Consider the following 18,033-nt stretch of genomic DNA (forward strand, 5'->3'; position numbering starts at 1 on the left):
GATATCGATGATTTGGAGTTACCCTACGTAGGTTTAGGGCCTAGGACCCGACGGGTGAGCCCGATCCATAAGAAAATGGCCCAAAATTTGGTCTAGTCCAGAGATACGAGTAAGTGTCAGATTATAGATACGGGAAGGTGTTAGGCACCCGTTCCATCCGGTTTAACCGGTCTTCCTATTAGATACTTAGAATGAACATTTTCCCTTAATTGTTTCTATACCACATGCATAGCTAAATACTGTTATACGACTATGTACACCACTACATGTGAATGAAAGATCTACATTTTGCCTATTGAGTTAGGGATAAACTTGAGCTACCCTTGTTTCGGATCAAAAGGGGTGGGCCCCTATTGAAGTAGATATGGACTATCTCTTGGGTTCTCCAGAATCAGGGGAAAATGGCCTTGATCTCTAGCTTTCTTTCTCTGGAAGTTCCGGCTTTCTTGTAACCTTTTCGACTTCTCCGGACCATAGTTTTTAAGGCGGTAAGGCGACGGAGGCGTTTGAGGGTCTTTCAGAGCGCCTTATCGACAAGGCGGGCATAAAGCGTCGCCTTATCGACTAAAGCGTTCCTGTATAATTTTTTATAAAACCAATCTATTTGGCTCAAATCCTAGTTGAATCTTATTACTCATATGTTAAATAAATATTAAATGTTCATATTCATACCAATATAAGATATTCATCAAGAAAACAAATCAATAAAGTGAATAAACTAAGTTCATCTTCATCAATCATTAATCATTAATCATCATAACATATTAACATATAATATAAATACATAATTATGAAACAAAATTATAAATATAAAAAAAAGAAGACATAAAAAATATAAGTATTTATTATACTTACCTCTATGATGCCAAAATGAGTGCCTAAGCCCTAAGGTCATCCACTATATTTCTACTCCTGTCAAAGAAGAATGAAGCTCACCGCTGCCGGAGGAAAATGGTCGTCTGGATCAGTGGTTCTTCCTTGTACCTTGATTCCTTCTCAAAGCCCTTTCTTAAAACCCTTGAAAAAATCCAAACTTTATTTGTGAATCGGGTTTTTGTTTTGTTTGTTTTGGTTATTTTTGGTGGAGTAAAGCTGATCCCATACATCTCAAGTGTTAACAAAACCATACACCTACCAATAAAAAATCTATATTGAAATCTTCATTAAGTAATTTTAAAATATGTTTAAAAAAAAAACCTATAAGGTGCCACTTCACATAAGGCAGAGCACTGCCTTACCATCTCTAGACCGCATCAGCGCTAAGGCGTTACTAAGGCGTCGCCTTACCAACGCCTTAAAAACTATGGTCTAAAACCCAGTCCTTCCCTAGATTTGGGTTTACAACCCTCTTCCCAGGCAATGAGGGAAAGCTTTTTTTCCCCAATAGATTCCCCATAGCAAAAATGAGCAACAATACTATCCAACTTGGAGCAAAGGCTTTTAGGAAAGAGAAAACTACAATTAAATAGGTACGTATAGAGCTTAAAACTGATTTAAACAAAGTAGCTCTACCGGCCAAAGTCAAAAGGGGATCTTTCCAAGCCGCTAACTTACTATATGCCCTATCCAAGACTTTAGATAGGCAAGAATATCTGGATCACACTCCTAGCAAAGAATACCTAAATAGAAAGAAATGAGGGGCATTTCTTTCATATTCAAAAGCTTACAAATCTGATTTTTAACCTCGAGTTCAGTTTTATTACTAAAGAAAATTTCACTTTTCTCAAAATTCACTTTTTGACCTGCTAGATTCTAAAAGAGATCAAGAAAGGCTTTAATAGTATATAGATGTCACTAATAGAGGCTCTACAAAACAAAGATGGTATCATCTGTAAAAGGGAGATGAGTAACCTCAGGAGCCTGTCTAGACACTTTAATCCCTTTGAAGAGATCTGTTCTTTAAAGAACCAAAGGAGATGACCGGGACCCTCCATTACAAGAATAAAAACATAAGGGCTAAGGGGCCAACCCTACCTAATGCCTGTAGAGCCTAAAAAAACAAAAGAATCTGGATTCATTGAGGTTAATGGAATAAGAGGCTGAGGAAATAAGAATACTAACTAGGTCACACCAATATTCAGAGAATCCCAAAAATTGGAAGAGGGCTCTAGTTAAACCCCAGTTTCCTTGCAGCTAATGGTGAAATTTTCCATATCACCTTAGTGTCTAAACACGCTATCAAAATCCAGATTCTCCCTACCTTGTCTGTCACCCATACAGTCCTAGGAACCCATTTTCCAGGAAAATACCTCATCATAGGTTTTGATGTGCTCCGCCATCTCCCCCTTCATTGGACTCGCTGAGGTCTTGTCTATAAACAACAACTTCTTCCATGGTCTCCTGTTTCTAACCTCTTTTTTGCAGGTCCCTCTATGTTTGAAGAAATCAAAGCACATATCCTCACCACATCTTGTGCAGAATCTCATTTGGATTTTCTTACCAAATGTTCTCAACCTTTATGGCAGAACACTGAGTTCTTTATCACACTTCCATTTAAGAAAAATGAAGATGTCAATCCAACAAAAGCCAACCATCCAGGCCTAAATCCAGATCATCTTTCATTGGTTATCCAAGAGATTCAGCAACTACAGTCCCAAGGTCTTTTGGAACCGACTCTTTCTCCATGGGCATGCCAGGCATTTTTTGTCAACAAACGAGCTGAACAAGTTCGTGGAAAGTTGAGAATGGTGATTAATTATCGGCCGTTAAATTTCTTTTTGGCTGATGAGAAATTTCCTCTTCCAACTCGTCCGGCTTTACTTCTCCAGTTAGCCCATGCCACTGTGTTCTCCAAGTTTGACCTTAAAGCAGGATTTTGGCAACTTGGAATTGTCCCAGAAAATAGACCAAAGACAGCCTTTTGCATTCCAGGCTATCATATGCAATGGACAGTCATGCCTTTTGGTCTCAAAACAACACCATCTATCTTCCAGAGAGCCATGATGAAGATCTTTGCTGCCATCCAAGACCATGCTCTTATATATATATATATATATATATTGATGATATTATCCTCTTCTCCAAAGATGAAACGGCTCATCTTCGACTTCTCCAGCAATTTCATCAAATTGTTCAAAAATATGGTCTTATGCTCTCTCCCAAGAAGATGCAAATTGGCACCCCTACTATTGATTTTCTCGAAGTGACCATCTCCAAAGGGCAATATCATCTCCAACCACATATTGCAACCTCATTACAATTATTTCCAGATGGCCCTCTCACTAAAAATCAGGTTCAACAATTCCTCGGGATCGTCAATTATATGACAGAGTTTCTTCCAAAACAGATCATTCATACTTCTCTACTGCACCAACTTTTGCGTAAAAAAGCTCCTCCATGGTTTGCTGCTCACACATCAGCTATACAAGCTTTAAAGAAGCTTTCTGAGAACCTCCCCACTCTTCAGATTCCATCCATTGGAAAAATAATTTTACAAACAGATGCCAGTGATACTCATTGGGGTGCAGTCCTCCTTGAAGAACAAACTCCTGACACTACAAGAACTGTCTGTGGATACAAAAGTGGATCTTTCAAGCCTTCTGAGGCCCATTATCATTCTACTTTCAAAGAAATACTAGCAGTCAAGCGTGGCATAGAAAAATTCCAATTTCATCCAATTGGTCATCAGTTCCTCGTTGAACTCGACATGTCCAGTTTCCCACGCATGCTTGAATTTCGACAAAAGATCCTCCCTCAGGCACAACTTCTCCAATGGGCTCAGTGGTTCTCCCAATGGTCTTTTGATGTTAAACACATAACAGGAAAAGAAAATGTATTGGCAGACTTTCTCTCCCGACCTACCTGAACCTTTGCTATCATACCTTTACTTTTTCCTATAACCTCTGGCGCCTCTACTTCTCAGACGCCACCACCAACTGGTCATAACCTCTGTTGTTCTCTTCCACCAGGCCTTCCCCCAGAAATTATCCAATATCTAACCCAAAGAAAAGTCATTTCTTACAGTAAGACTACAGCCATCCAACTTCTCATGATCGCCCTTCGTCGTGAAGGATTAGTCTTACCAGGAAGTTCTTTTCACCCTGATTATCCCTATCTTACCCTTTTCTCTTTTACCACCTTATAAGAACTCCAAGACCTCCCTCTAATTTACAAATGTATCTTTTGGCACCTCTGTTCAGCCTACACTATTGCCTTAAGCCTCCCTTTAAGCACCATCCACTGGTTTACCACACGCTGGATGTTTCCCACTCCAGGATGTTCTCGGCCCAACCTAACAATCCTCCACTTCCTGCAACTCTTTGCCCCTATTCCTCACTGGTTCCACCTTTTTTCCTCTCATCTCCCACACGAGGATGACCCAAACTCACATTATATTACCATCCTGTTTCACCGGCCTCCTCTCATCCACCAAAGCTTTGACCAGCAGCAACCCTGCCATTACATTCACTACACTCCTGATTTCCATATCTTAAACATCAAGACTTATGAACTCTATACCAACCGAGTCTAGCACCGGAATGAATGGAGATCCTTTTTGGCAAACATGTGCGCTACTAATGATGTACTCCCATTTCAGGTCCCAGCCCCACTTCTCCTCCGACTTGATACTACATGGGAACTTCACCAAACTGGCAGACTCACGGATCCATATATTGGCGAATTACTTGATGCCCACAATGACTGGTTAATAGACACCGCCAGCTGGTACCCAGCCAGTAGTTCCGACAGCACTGATAGCAGTTAATGGTTGGTCCCACACTTGGTCCCACATTTATGTATGGTTTATCGTCTTGGGTGTCGATACAATAATGTTGTCGATAAAGTAATGTTCTCATAATGAGTTGTTTAGTGTGTGTCATAATGACAATGTATAATTATGATAGGGTCCACATGTCTTTGGGATCCTATGTCATATGTACTTATCCTTTATGTATTGTGCCATATATATAGAGCTTATTAAATAGAATCCAGTATTGGAGTCTTTTAGATATTGGAGTCTTTGTCTAAAATGGTCTTTTGGGTTCAGGCTTGTGGTAGCAACTCCTGTGTCTAAGAAGGCAATAAGGTTGATAGGTTTAGCATAGGGTTCATGAATTATTTGGACTGAGACATAAGGAAGAGAAACTGATTGGCATTGAAGAAAAGGGGGTTGGACACTGGTTTGAGTAGGAGAACGGAAAGGGATCACTTGGTAGAGGGGATCAGATTCCCCGCACTCGGAGAGAGAAAACTCTAGGTCTGAGTCTGTGTCAGGGAAATCAATTGCAAGTCCCTTGTTGTACCTATGTTCCCCGACAAATATCTAGAGATGAACTCCTTCGTCTCCTTCCATCTTCTTGGGTTACAGCTTATGAACAACAAGTCTCAGCCTCTCAGCCATAGGCCCCTCCAGAACCAGTTCAGTCTACAGATCCGGAATATATCACCCACCCTAATGGAGAAGTAGAAATTCAGTGTTGTTGCATCTGTTGAAGTTGGGCTTCAAGGTACCGGAGATGCTTTTCCTTCTGGCCAATAAGGGCAAAAGATGTAATAGTATCAGCAACATTAGAGGCAATTCCAGCAAGTTCAGTATGGACCTGATCAATTTCTCTACGAAGAGATTGGAGAAGATGATCATGATAAGATAAAGTGCCATGAGTTTGTTGCTAAATCTCTTGGATAGCCAATGAAAGATGATTTGGATTTAGGCTTGGATGGCTGGCTTTTTTCGGATTGACATCTTCATTTTTCTTAAATGGAAGTGTGATGAAGAACTCAGGGTTCTGCCATAAAGGTTGAGAACACTTGGTAAGAAAATCCGAATGAGATTCTGCACAAGATGTGGTGAGGATATGTGCTTTGATTTCTTCAAACATAGAGATACCTGCAAAAAAGAGGTTAGAAACAGGAGACCATGGAAGAAGTTGTTTATAGACAAGACCTCGGGGAGTCCAACGAAGGGGGAGATGGCGGAGCACATCATGAGTCTTTGTCTAAAATGGTATCAGAGCCAAGTTTCTTCTTCTCCGGCTAAATTCCCTCTTCTGGCTATCACTCTTGTCTGGATTGAACCTGCTGTAGCTAAAGATACAGTCTAGGCCACGCCCTTTTGCAAGGAATCTCTACTTATGATTCCTCCTAGCAGAAAAAGACCCTTGAGCGTTGTGGGCTTTCAGGCTAAGGATGCCGTTCAGTGCCCTGTTTGGCTCGGGTTGCTTTGCCATTAGGTACTATGAGCAGGGGGGTTCTTGATCGGCCTCGACTAGCTATGTCTTTACCTACTCCAGCTTCTCCAGCAAGTAGTGATGGTTCAGATTTGGATTTTGCCAAATACCTTGTTTTGATTTTCTTATGGCTTCGCCTTCTTCCTCTTTGTTTTCTTCTCCCCATCGATCTTCTTCTTCCCGATCTTCTTCTTCTTCTTTAGATTATCTTTATGAGCTTTCTTATGTTCCTGATGATCAAGTCATCCCTGCTACCCCTACACCACTTCTTAATCCATATACTGTTTTCCTTAAAACACCAACATCCTCTAAATGGACTACTCTTCTTAAACCTAAGAAGACTCCTCCCTTGAAAGAATTAGTACAGGCCTCTCGCTTTGACCAATTCCAAGTTCCTGCTACTGAAAAGGAGCAGCTTTTCACTCTTGAAAAGTCCTTGAAGAAAAGACGATAGGTAGTGCAGGAGAGACATACATAGCAAAAGGATCTTGTGGAACAAAGCTGGGAACTGTTACTGGAAGTGGTTGCTGTTGCCTGTGACAAGAGGAGGCAAAAGAAGGAGGCTGTGGTTGTTGTTGTTGCATCCGTTGAAGTTGGGCTTCAAGGTACCGGAGATGTGGGAGGCATCTATTAGAATCCTATGGAACACAACCATGAGGAACTAAATTCGGTACAAAATGTGGGAAGTATCCATAAGCAATTAAGAAACCTACAAAAAGTTCCCGTAAATGTCTATATTTCATCCTATCTGTGGAATACTAAGAAGGAAACCAGAAGTTCTTCCCATCCTGAATGCTATGAAAATGATCAGTTATATCGGCTTCCATACATATTGATCTGAAAGATACCATCTGATACATGGATTTGAATCTAACTGAGATCTTTATTATACCAATTGTTTAGGTTTTCTCCACTCTCTCCTTTTCCTTTCACATCATTTTCCTGTTCCGTTCTTCATTCAAACAAACCCCTTGTCGTTTGGATGGGATCATAATGAACTTAGGCCAGAAAAATTGAATTGAGTACTACCAATACCTATCATACTAGTGCCTTTGAAGAGTACCAATATCTGCTCTCCTGAGAATTCTGCTTGCATATCCTAAATTTTCTAATATTTTATGCACACAATGCCATAGATATCCATCATATGTTTCTTCAATTGACTAAACAGTATCTGGATCAAGCTAATGCTTTAAACCTTTCAGATGGATATAAATATAGATGCAAGTAAATAATGTAATAAGGATATTGAGAGCAAAATTTACAATGAAATTGACACAACCATATAAATTAATACAAGCCTCTATTACATATGGGCAGAGAATGGCCTCAGATTTATCAAATTGAGTCCAAGATAAAATACTTCCGTTATTTAAGAGGTATTATGACCATATCAATAAGTTGCCACTGGAAAATTTGTGCATCTGGTACATCAATAGAAAAACTTAGGATCTGTGAGGTGGACCATCACCTCAATTTTCTAAGTCTCTGTTAGAGATATTAGTTATGTTACTCTAAGGGCAGTATTTTAATTTATCTCATTATGTTTTATTTTCCTTTTCCTCCTTAGGGAGGTATGTATAATTTCCCTCCTTAGGGAGTTTTGTGTAATACCTTGTAAATATATTAGTAAAGGATATATTGGTGTAGATGAGATTCCTCTCACAACACACTATTCCAACATACCATCGATTCCCTCTCTTCTCCCTCTTCTACTTCTCCATCTTCTTCCTCATCTCACATCTCATTGTTCCTCTCCATTCACATATTCTAACTTGGTATCCGGGCAGCTTCTTGTAAGTTTGGTTCAAGAGTCAAATTACTTGTCTTCTCCCTTCTTCTCTTCTCTTTGGAACCCTAGGTTACAAAGGGGTTCCAAGGAAAGGGACTTTTATGTAAGAAGATTGAAGAAATCTTGAGGGAGGCATGCAAGGAGACCATGGAGACACCAAGGGGAGTTTTTCTTTGAAGAAAGGGACACTTGCAAGTTGCACGAACCAAAACTAGGCTTAGGTAAGGTTACCACCAGCCCTGGATTATTTTTTCCCTTTTCTCTCTCATCTGGTCAGCTTTGGAGCTGAAACCAAGCCTATTTGGATCGCCCTAGGGTGTAGTATTAACCCTCTTGGTCTCGCTACAAGCCTCCTTGAGTTGGGCAGCCACAACTCAAAAATATCAGTCCATATAGGGTACTGCCTGCCCAGTTTTTGGTGTTTTTACTTCTAAAAAATTGTCTGTGATGCTTCCGACTACTATTTGCTTGTGAGGGATGATGTTTAGAGGTATTTAACTCCTATGTTATGATCTTACACCTTGAAGGAGGTAGCTGTTGTGAATTCCTTTGAAGTGTATGCTTGGATTGGTGGCTGGTTTTTTTTTTCTGGTTCAGGGAACGCAATTTTTGGGTAGAGTTTGCACTCCCCACCTTGTGTGTGACCCTTTATCTGCAATATGTCTGAAGATAGTGGCCTTGGAGCCCTCTTTGGTGATGTTTCAGCCAGTGTATCGAGTGGTGCTCCTCCTCCTCCTATTGTTTTTGATAACCCACATACCCAGATCTCTATTGTGAAGTTGGACAACACCAACTATTTGGATTGGGCTTATTCTATGAAGCTTTCCTTGCGGAGTAGAGAAAAGCTAGGTTATGTTACAGGTACCATTAAGGCTCCTAACCCAGAAGACCCGACATATCCAAAGTGGGAGACTGAGAACTCCACTGTTATAACATGGCTGATTTTTTCCATGAAACCTGAGATTGGAAGAATGTTTATGAGGAAAGAAACGACCAAGGATATTTGGGACAGTGTTAGTAAGACTTTTGACCGTGTGGGTGACTCGGCCAAGGTTTATCAACTACTTCAAAAGGCCATTAGCATGAAGTAAGGGACTAGGACCATTTCTGAGTACTACAACACTGTTAGTAATCTCTGGGAGGAGTATGACCACTATAGAGACCTCCAACTGTCCAATCATGAGGATGAAGCTAAAGTTTATCGGACACTTGAGAAGGAACGGGTTCTTATTTTGCTTGGTGGGCTGAACCCCGATATGAGCCAATCCGGATCCAAATTTTGGGTCGGTCTCCTCTTCCATCCATTGATGAAATGTATAGTTATTTGCAGAGTGAGGAGACCAGGCGTGTGGCCATGGAACATACCCCTTCTCTTGAGCAGTCAGCTCTTACTACTAGCTCTCAGAAGGATTGGCATGGTGGTGGCCGAGACTAAGGCCCACCTCGTGGAGATGACAAACGATGTGATCATTGTGGGAAGTTTGGGCACACCAAAAAGAGATGCTGGGTTCTTCATGGTCAACCTCCTGGCATGCATGGTGGTTCTAGTAGTAGATGTAATGGGGGAGCTAGAGCCCACAGTGTTGAGACTGAGCATGTTACTACAGGGTCTGCTTCTAGACCCATAGCCCGAGCATAGTTCTCTTACTAGGGAGGATATTGCAGCATTCTACAGGGTCATATCTCAACTGGGAGGCTCATCATCTTCTTCCCTTACAGTGCCAGAGTCCTCAGCTTCCGCTTTGTAGGTTTCCTTATCTGCTCCTTCCACAGCTCCATCTTGGGTTATTGATTCAAGTGCTACGGATCATATGACTGGTACGTCCCATTATTATGATACGTACTCTGTTTGTTCTGGTAGAGATAAGGTCAGGGTTGCCGATGGCTCCCTTTCCTCCATTTCTAGTAAAGGTAGCATTCCTGTTACTTTTTCCATTTCACTTGATTCTATTCTTCACATTCCTGACCTTACCCGTAATCTCTTATCTGTGAGCCATCTGACAAAATCCTTAAATTGTTGTCACTTTTTTTCCTTTTCATTTTCTCTTTCAGGACTTGGTGAAGAAAAGGATTATTAGTAGTGGGGCGTGAGGAGAAAGGACTCTACCTACTTGAACCTCAATCACCTTTTTTGACTACAGCTCAATCTTATGTGTGTGGACGTACTGATAGCAATTTTGTGGATTCTGTGATATTGAGGCACCAGACGTTTGGGGCATCTATCTTTTGTTATTATGAGGAGACAGTTACCTCATTAATTTACTTTTTTTCCTAGTTCCCATGTCTTTCATTGTGAACCGTGTATTTTTGTTAAACATTGTCGTTCCTCTTATCCTTATCATGGTAACAAATCGACTGTTCCTTTTCATATTGTGCACTCTTATGTTTGGGGCCTTCTATTACTACTTCTTTACTTGGTTTTCGTTACTTTGTTTCTTTTGTTGATGATTTTTCCCGTGCTACTTGAACTGTTCTGATGAAGCACAAGAGTGATGTGTATGATGCCTTTAAAAATTTTTATCATATGGTACGTACACAATTTGACACCAAAATTAAAATTGTTGGTTCTGACAAAGGGGGGGAGTATATGTATGGTGGTCTTCAAGACTTTTTTACTATGGCATTATCTATCAGCTAGCTTGTGTTGACACACCCCAACAAAATAGGGTAGCTGAAAGGAAAAACTGCCATTTGTTGGAAGTCAGTAGGAGTCTTCTCTTTGGCATGCATGTTCCTAAAACTTTTTGTTCAGATGCTCTTCTTACTGCTGCTTATTTGATCGACCGTCTACCAACACAACTCCTTGGCTCCCAAACTCCCTTGGACATCTTGTCTCCTCAGTCTTCTTCTTTCTGTCTTCCACAGAAAGTGTTTGGGTGTATCTGTTATGTCCATGTTAATAAGTCTTATCGGACTAAACTGGACCCCAAGGCACTTAAATGTATCTTTCTTGGTTACTCCTCCACTACTAAGGGATACAAGTGCTATCATCCTTTTTCCAGACGAAGGTTTCTCTCTAAAGATGTCACTTTCCTTAAGTCTGCTCCTTTTTTTGCCTCTCCTCAGCATCCTTTTCAGGGGGAGCATAATGGAGGTGAAAAGGCTACTGATGAGATCCCTTTTCTTTCCCCATTTCCTATCTCTCCTTTTATGCTTGACATTGGGAAACATAAAGAGGTGGATATTATTGATGTTGGTGATCATTCAAGAGGTGGTTCAGGTTCAGGTAATGAAAATGAGACCATTGTGTACACAAGGAGGAACAAGAAGACCTGCTAAGAGTCCTCTTTAAATCAAACTCCTGAGATCCACCCTCCTCAGTCAGGTAATATCCTTCCTTCCACATCAGAGTTAGATCTTCCTATTGCTATTAGGAAGGGAAAGAGAGTTTGTCCTAATCCTATAGCCTAGTTTGTTTCCTATGACTCTCTATCCCCTGCGGGTGTTGCATTTACTATTGCTCTCATTTGCTTCTATTCCCAAGAATGTTTCTGAAACTATGTCTAACCCAAAGTGGAAGCAAACTATGACTGAGGAAATGATGGCCCTTGAAAAAAAATTGTACCTGAAAATTGGTTAACCTTCCAAGGGGGGAGAACTCCAGTTGGATGCAAGTGGGTCTACACAATCAAGTACCAGTCCGACGGTACTATTGAGAGATAGAAAGCAAGACTGGTGGCAAAAGGATACAATCAAGTGTATGGGATTGACTATCAAGAGACATTTGCTCCTATGGCTAAGCATAACACCATAAGAATCCTTTTATCTCTAGCAGCAAATAAGGATTGGCCATTGTATCAATTGGATGTGAAGAATGCCTTCTTATATGGTGACTTAGAAGAGGTGTATATGCAAACTTCTTCTGGTTTCAAGTTCCCTTCAACTGCAGGAAAGGTGTGCCTTCTCAAGAAGGCTTTGTATGGTCTTAAACAAGACCCGAAGGCCTGGTTTGAAAGGTTACCACAAGCCATCCTGAAGAATGGCTATTCCCAAAGGCAGACTGACCACACTCTATTCACTAAGCGTGGTAAGGGCACCATCACAGCTTTGATTGTCTATGTTGATGGCATTGTGGTAACTGGATATGACAGAACTGAAATAGTCAATCTGAAGAACTACTTAGCCCAACAGTTTGAGATTAAGAATCTAGGATCCTTAAAGTATTTCTTGAGGATTGAAGTTTCTAGATCCAAGAAGATCATAAATATATGCCAAAGGAAGTTTATTCTAGACCTTTTGAAAGAAACAGGAATGTTGGGCTACAAGCTTGCAAGTTCTCCTATTGAGTAGAATCATAAGTGGGGGGAAGATGTTGGCCCTTCACTTGTTGACGTGGGGAAATATCAAAGGCTAGTTGGGAAGCTTATTTATTTGTCCTTGACTTGTCCAGACATTATTTATACAGTGGGGGTGGTAAATCAGTTTATGCATGTTCCCAAGAGTGGGCACTTGGATGCGGTTTACCACATCCTCCGGTATATGAAATCCTCTCCAGGAAAAGGACTTCTTTTTTCCAAGCATAACTACACGAGGATAGAAAGCTTCACTGATTCAAATTGGGCTGGCTCTGTCTCTGATAAGAGATCTACATCAGGCTATTGTACATTGGTAGGTGGAAACCTAGTTACATGGCGGAGCAAGAAGCAATCTGTGGTGGCTCGGTCTAGTACAGAGGCAGAATTTCAAGCCATGGCTCATAGAGTGTGTGAGCTTCTCTAGTTGAGAAGGCTTGTCCAAGAATTGGGTTTTGATACTGAGGCACCTATGGGCTTTATTGTGACAACAAGGTTGCCATAAGTATAGCCCACAACCCTGTGCAGCATGACAGGACGAAGCACATAGAGGTAAATAGACACTTCATTAAGGAGAAGATTGACACTGGTTACATATGCACACCTTTTGTGAGGACTGAAAATCAGTTGACTGATATCTTCACAAAGGGTCTTATTCATCATCAGTTCAGTTCTCTGTGTCCAAGCTGGGAATGCATGATATTTATTCTCCAGCTTGAGGGAGAGTGTTAGAGATATTAGTTATGTTACTCTAAGGGCAGTATTGTAATTTATCTCATTATGTTTTATTTTCCTTTTCCTCCTTAGGGAGATATATGTAATTTCCCTCCTTAGGCAGGTTTGTGTAATACCTTGTAAATATATTGGTGTAGGTGAGATTCCTCTCACAACACACTATTCCACCATACCATCGATTCCCTCTCTTCTCCCTCTTCTACTTCTCCATCTTCTTCCCTATCTCACATCTCATTGTTCCTCTCCATTCACATATTCTAACTCTCATCTTTTTTTCCTAGTGCATCCAAGTCTTATCCCAACCAACTGATATTGGGACAATGAATTATGTTTCTATAGCTCCGGTATATGTTAGGACATTTGATGCTTCGTGATGAGCCAGTAGAAAACTAGAAATGGCCCATTGAACCAGTGACTAGCTATTTAGTTATCACTAGACTATCTAAGAAGGTATTAAACATTGGTTGGGAAAGGTGACAATGGAAAGTGTTATGTTTGTCTCGAATTCTTGACCCGTTTTGAAGATTGACCCGATCCGACATATTTTGGTGGCGACCCGAATGGGAAATTTTCTGAGATATGTGATGAAAGCAGAGGGCTTGGGCCTAGCCCATCACTGATCTCGTATGGGGGTGCGGGGGCAACGCCCCCGCGATATGGTTCGACCGGATCGACCGCGACCCGATGGGTCGACCCACGTTTTTGGATTATATATAATGTACTGTTGCTTGTTGAGAAAGTCATTGTATTCTAGGGTTTTCACGAAGCTAGGGTTTCAGGGCGAGTTCTTCCTCGCCGCTGCTAGGGTGTAATCTCTCTTCTGCATAGTGAATCATCTTCTTCTTCCCCCGAGGACGTAGCACACCACCCTGGTGTGTGAACCTCGTTAAATCTTTGTGTCGTATGGATCTATTGTCTCCTTTTATTCGTGTTTCTTGGTGTTTGATCTAACAGAAAGTCTTGTGACAGAGAAAGAGCGATACTTGGGATTTCCCAAGGAATTTTTTAAGTCACTTCTCAATCTCTAGCTCTCACCCTTTCCTTTATGAACTTGGGTGAGGGCAGGCCCTTAAAATATAAGGCCTGAAAGAGAATTGTTTGAGAAATTTTAAGTCAAAAAAGTAAATTATCATAAAATAATTCAAGTTAAGGGCCATAACCCCATATTCAACCCACTTTCACAGGTTCAAGGGAGGGGTAGACTAGAGGTGGTACTAATCTTCTAAATTTTCTCACATGAAGTGGCTGCTTTCGGACAGAACCATGTCTAGTTTTTTGGATTTGTGTGTCCATCAAACCCAATTTAATTAATTTAAAACGATAACTAATTTGCAATATAATTGAGCGTATGGTCCTAAGGTTTATACTTCAAACTGTAAGCAACTAGGGACAGAGCTAGGCACTATTGATATGGGTGCCGCACTATGTGTTTTCAAGAATGGTAATACCAGACACAAGTGTGAATACACATATTTGTATGTATCAGACTGGATCACTTGAGAATCTTGAATGGATTCCTGTCAGATGGTTAAGGACAAAATTCTCATAAATAGTTCATGATTGGTCCTCAAACCTGAGAGGTCATTATCGTTGTAGTAGAATAGTATAGATTTTGGGGTGCTAACTACTAATGCTCCCTGGATACATATTAATGCACTAGATTCATGATGTTTTTTTGTACACGAAGGAGATGCCCAATAAAGAACCCACTTCCTATACAAGGTGAATATCATAAGAGAAATACCTAATCATGATTGGAGAAAATGTCCAAGCTCAATGACATGTTCTGTAAATAGTTTGCAGAATAATTTAAAATATTTTTACGTCCAATCAGTGATCAAGATTCTCTGTATGCAATGTTTCGATGGACTAAGGAGGTGACAGGAATAAATTCCATGCATGTAAGCCCATTATGCGATATTGTAAAATGGAGGGACTATCATCATAAAATTATTTCATTGGGACTCAAAGTTGCCCTCATTTGCAATCATCATTTCTTAAGTGTTAAGAAATGTCCTTATTTACAAATACTTTAGTTTTCTGAATTGTTAAGAAATAGGACAATTGAGTAGCCTTATCTAATAAGATCCCACCACTTCGCATCTTGATTGTCACAGAAGATAAGATTTTCTAAAAGCTATAAATAAGCAATAGAGGAGGTAAGAGGGTGTAGGCATTTGCTATTCTCTCTCTCCTCCTCCACGCATTTCATTCTCTCTCCTACTGTTGTGATTTGAGAGTTAGGGTTTTGACCCTAGTGAGTAATGAGAGAGATTTCTACAGCTGGTCTCGTGCAAGGGTTGTACAAGAACTATCTATTCATTCCTGTGGTCAGGCACTAGATTAAGTGTTGTATTCCTTTGGAAAGTCCATGCTTGTGGATCAACAGGCAACCTTAGTTCCTCTATATGATAGATTAAATACCTTAATGATATATGAGGCATATTTCTAATATTCAAAATTTTTAAATCTGGCACCTATTTTCAACACAGCTAACTAGTATTAAAAGCATAGGTAATCTCAAGGACGTGCCCAATCCCACAAACTTAGACCTACTTTCTAGACAGTACACCCAGAATCAAACAGAAATGAAGCATTACACAAGCCTCAAACGTGACACACAGTCAGACCAGATTTATGAATGCACAGAATTTTTAATGTATAGGGATCACTCAGTGCTCAGTACCCTGATCTTCTTTAACTATGTCACTAGTTTATGGTGGTGCTCTTTTGAACTCAAGGGGGAGGGGGTGCTAGGAATTAAGAAATAGAAATCAAGCCAACCAATTATGTAGTGAGATTCCAAAGCTTAATATGATTGAAAATTGCATGATAAGCTGGAAATACTTAGAGAACCAACCTACAATCTCAATAGAATTCTTCCAAAAATCAATGGTTAAGAGGGGAAAAAAATGTAAGGGCAGGACACAACATAACAGAACATATAAGAGTCGCTCCTATCCACCTTGAAAAGAGAGACAGAAGGGGACTGACCGGATAAGCTATGTGGCGTGTTATCTTTTATTGTCTGTTCAGCCGCAAAACTGAACGGAGGCCCCTGAAGAAGCAGGACTAGTCTCTTGCACAGAGAACCTCCCAGTGTCTAGCAACGAATACGACGGTGTGGTTGAAGTTCTCTGCAAATGCTTCAAGAAAACCAGTCGATTATCTTCAATGGAATCAGGACCATGCGATCTAACGAATATCTGCGGCCGGTGAAAAATCCAGAGCTCCTGGAGCTGTAAGACCTTTCCATCAGTTGAAACCCTAACATCATCCTCCATTCTCCAACGTGCTGTGGCTCTTAGGATTTCTAGAGAATTTGGTGAAATTTCACTGTTCCACAGGTGAGGAGTGATTCGAAAATGGACTGTGAGCTGAAGATTCGAATGCTTCAACGCGAGTGGTTTGCGATCATTGAAGGAGGAGTTGGCTCTAGCCCAACCAACTTAGAACTCCAAAATCAGGCCCCCTTCCTTCCTTTCCACCCACCGAGTTGACCATATTCTACAACAACTAAGAAGTAAAATCCCAAGTCCCAAAACCCAATGCCATTTTTTTTTTAATCATAAATAAAAAAAATCATTAATTAGAAGGAGAACCAATTACATTCTAAAATTGATGATTGGCTTGTCCAATGTCCAGTATCTACATTTGCACTACCAGCTATATCAAATATAAATTGCGTAGCAAGACAGATAAATTTTCAATATATATCCCAAAAAGTTTGGAGAGTATGACACGATCAAGTTGTAAATGTTGATTGTGGAATAAGTTGAAGTAAGTCTTGGGATGAAGTCGAATTTTTTTTTTTTTTTTTTTTTTTTTTTTTTATTTTGCTAACAACAAGTATCCAGGCCTTCGGCTTGATTAATCCCGTGGGCTCATACTGATCCTACAATCACATAGATCGGATCATACTGGGGTTGAATGAGAATCATTCAACTTTCATTGAAAGCAGTGAAGAGCACTAAACACCCCCATTTGAGTGGCCCAAGGTGTGCCTAGTGGGACAAGCTTTAGTAATATTTCATCATTGTCAAGAGCTCATTGTAGACCTTCAAAAATTCTCACTGTTTCATCTTTCACCTTCTCCCATTTTTTTCCACATCCTTGTATGGTGTTACTAATCATTTACAAACAGAATCAAGATGGACCTTTAACATTATTATTCTCACTGCTTCAACCCTGTATAGTAATGTTAGAAGTCCACCTTGATTCTGTTTGTAAATGATTAGGCTGCGTTTGGTAGTCATTTAGTTCCAAAAACGATATTTCATGTAAAAAACAGAATTTTCAGTTTCTATGTTAAAATGTCGTTTTAAAAAAAAAAAAAAAAATGGTATTTGATGAACCTATTTCATGAACGATTGCTCTAGTTTTCACTTTTTTGTATTTGAAACGAAACAGAAATGATGGAATAAGGTTTTGTCGTTCCATCATTTTGCGTTTCTAGAGTTTTTATTTATTTATTTATTTTTCCTTTTTGTTCCAAAAAAAAAACACCATGTTGACTCCAAACACTTTATTCTGTTTTTTTGTTCCCATAGAATGGAAAAACGCCAAAAACGTTTTTCTGAATGACTACCAAACATAGCCTAAGTAGCACCATCACAACCCAAAATGAAATAGTTCAAGAAAGGAAAAAGATGGGCATCTTCCTAACCTGCATTTTTGTCTGCACCAGTATTCCTTGAATTAAACTGTGACGGAATACAAGACATTGTATCCCAACATTGATATGTTAACTCTTGCATGGAAAGAGTATCGGAGATTTGGAAATATTTACATATTCAGTTACATTTTGGATTGAGAGGGGGAAATCATAGACATGCGCATGAGTGAATGGATAGTTTTATATTTTTCAAGATGAATATGATCAACCCCTCCGATAGTGAGGTTGATTGGGAGGAGTTAAAAGATGATGATGTACCCATACAGGATAGGGTTGGGTTCATTGGACAGAGATCCAGCTCTGCTTTTACAAGAAAAGTAAAATTGGATGAAGGAAGCTCAATGAAGAAAATAGTCTACCACAATAGTTTCA

The 18,033-nt window shown here is 40.1% G+C and overlaps 1 long non-coding RNA gene across 2 annotated transcripts in view; it reads right to left on the minus strand.

Moving 5' to 3' along the window:
- LOC122092859 overlaps nucleotides 1-16,504 on the minus strand; it is a 21,642-nt gene extending 5,138 nt beyond the window's left edge. Inside the window, exon 1 of one of the 2 annotated variants that reach the window (XR_006144353.1) lies at nucleotides 15,981-16,504. This is a non-coding gene — a long non-coding RNA (uncharacterized LOC122092859). The remainder of the gene's footprint in view (nucleotides 1-15,980) is intronic. The other variant, XR_006144352.1, reaches the window with a different exon arrangement.
- Between the last annotated feature and the right edge of the window lie 1,529 nt (nucleotides 16,505-18,033).

This window comes from Macadamia integrifolia, chromosome 11 (assembly GCF_013358625.1).
Source record: "Macadamia integrifolia cultivar HAES 741 chromosome 11, SCU_Mint_v3, whole genome shotgun sequence".
NCBI classification, from domain to species: Eukaryota; Viridiplantae; Streptophyta; class Magnoliopsida; order Proteales; family Proteaceae; genus Macadamia; species Macadamia integrifolia.